This window comes from Bison bison, unplaced genomic scaffold (genome assembly GCF_000754665.1).
Source record: "Bison bison bison isolate TAMUID 2011002044 unplaced genomic scaffold, Bison_UMD1.0 scf7180017860989, whole genome shotgun sequence".
Classification (NCBI taxonomy): domain Eukaryota; kingdom Metazoa; phylum Chordata; class Mammalia; order Artiodactyla; family Bovidae; genus Bison; species Bison bison.
Window position 1 is genome coordinate 29,323 of NW_011491561.1, and position 2,623 is coordinate 31,945.

Consider the following 2,623-nt stretch of genomic DNA (forward strand, 5'->3'; position numbering starts at 1 on the left):
TTTTTCCCCCTCCCCTTTCCCTCCGGCTCCCCAATGCTCCCCTTTTCCCAGACCGGCCCCACCCTCTGAGCCGCCTCCTCTCTGAGTCATTTCTCCCTCTCCGACCCAAAGACCTTGCCCTTGAACGAGAAGGGCAAACTAGCTTTGGGAACTAGGTGAGCATTTTTCTCAGTGGGGACGGGCAACGCCTCCGGCCGCACCCAGTACCCTCTGCCGCCCACTCCGTTCGGAAGGACGGGAAATCGAGGGGGTTCCCTTCGACCGAGTGGCCGCTTTCTCCGCTGTCCGAAGGCTCCCGTGGCAGAGCTTGGGAGGTGCCACACCCCGCCCGGTGTTTCCTGGGATGTGAGCAGAGATGCAACAGCCCAGTCGGACTGGCCGGCCACGTGCTCAGGCGGGGTGAGCTCAGCGCGCCTGGGAGGGACCTCGCTGCCGAGAAGCTGAGGAGCGGGGAGGGTCGGGCCGCCAGTCTGTCCAGGCCTGCCCTAGAAAGGAGAGAGGGGAGAGGCTCCCTAGGCGGTGTGTGTGGAGACGAGGTTCTGAGGCGCAGGAGTGGAATGCGCCTGTGTGCGGAGGGACTCGGGGGGAAACGCGTGCATGTGGCAATTTTTGGAGGGGTGTGTTTGGAGAACCGTAACGCGTGCATGCGGTGCGTGTGTGAGGAGGCACGTGTAGGGGGGTGAGTGCATGGGGGGGGGCCTGGGTTGCGGAGGTGCGTGCGTGTGGGGTGCGTGAATGTAGGCGTGTGTGGGGAGGCGGGCAGAAAGAAAAGGAGTGTGGAGGGACGCAGGGGATGGAAATCCACACCTCCAGCATGCGGGACTGAGGTTAAAGATAGCAGAGGAGCTCTGGCTGGCAGCTTCCAACCAGCATTCTTTTTTGTTTTTTGAAGTGAGTTGGGTTTGGCGGGGCGGGGAGGGTGGACATGACCTGTTTGGAAATCTGAGGAAAATTATTGACCCTCTCCTCAAAAGGAAAAAAGTAACGAAAACAAACAAAAGCACGTGGTGCTTCCTGGGCCTACGGACCCTGGACCCCACACTATAGCTGAAAGCTGGAAGAAAATCCAAATAGGTGACTTAGGTATTCACCACTGGGGCTTGTGATTGTGTGGCTTAGCAATGGAATAGGTGACCGAGCTGTTGCCTCCTTTCTCTGTGGGCCAGTCCTAGGCTGGGTGGCTTCGAGACCAGATCACTGTGCCTCTGGGATGTGGCACCCTCAGAGTGAGTTTATGAGACGGAGGTCGCTCCCTGGGGTACGGCCGCTCCAGGGCCCATGGTGTTCACTATCCAGCTGGCTTACGCTGCCTCGCAACCAGCCCCAGGAGAGCCCAGATCCAGGCTCCGGCCGCTGACATGCTGGTCAGCTCCCTGGTCTTGCTCAGGTCAGAACATGGGGCTTAGCAGTGCGTCCTTGTCGCATCCTCGCACTCCCAGCGGTCTCCACGGCCTGGGGAGTGCAATTCTAAGGCTGGCCCTTGGTTGGGTAAGTGACAAGGAGGGCAGCGGATATGGGTTATAATTCCTTCTTTACCATCAACTAACTGGGCTGTGAGTCAATTTCTGTAATCTTTCTGTGCCTCACTTTCCATATTTGCAAAATGGGAGAGTAGCTCACACTGTGGTTAGAAGTGTAAATAAGACTACTATAATAAATTCTCAGCACACGGAAGCATTTAATGAATGGCATCATACCTTAAATGCTGGGAATTTGTTACAGTATTATTTATACTTCCAACCACGGTGTGAGCCACTCTCCCATTTTACTAATGAGGAAAGCAAGGCACAAAAAGATTAGAGAAATTGATTCACAGCTTCCCTGGTAGTTCCACTGGTAAAGAATCCGCCTGCAATGCAGGAGACCTGGATTGGATCCCTGGGTTGGGAAGATCCCCTGGAGAAGGGAAAGGCTACCCACTCCAGTATTCTGGCCTGGAGAATTCCAGGACTGTATCGACTGTGGGGGTCACAAAGAGTTTGACAGGACTGAGCGACTTTCACTTTCAAAGATGGAATCAGAACCCAAATCTGCTGCTCTCCTAGTCACTTACCCAACCAAGGGCCAACCTTAGAGTCATACTCCCCACAGGACACCTAGGCTGTGGAGACCGCTAGGGGTGCGACGAGGATACACTGGTAATTGTGGTCTCTACCTCATACTGATGTTTTGAGAAGTTCCAGAAGTAATGTATGTAGAGTGGCCCTTAGTAACTCAGTAGCTTGGGAAATGGCAGATTAAAAGATTAGAGCAGTAAGGCTGCTAAGAAGAGTGTTTAAAGTGATGTACCATGGCATCTAGATTGGATAGGGAGTTAAGCAATGAGGTGGAAATGGGCTGAAGAACAGGAGAAATCAAAGGATGGGAGATCTTGATGAGAACGAGGATTAAATATTTTGAGAACCAAGAAGTAATAGGGGTAAGGGTTTGTAGCTAGAGATTGGGTTAGTGGAGTTCAGGAATTCTGAAGTGGGGCAGCTCCATGTTTTTTAGGTGGTCTAAGGCAGTAATGGAAAAGGCAATGGCACCCCACTCCAGTACTCTTGCCTGGAAAATCCCATGGATGGAGGAGCCTGGTAGGCTGCAGTCCATGGGGTGGCTAGGAGTCGGACACGACTGAATG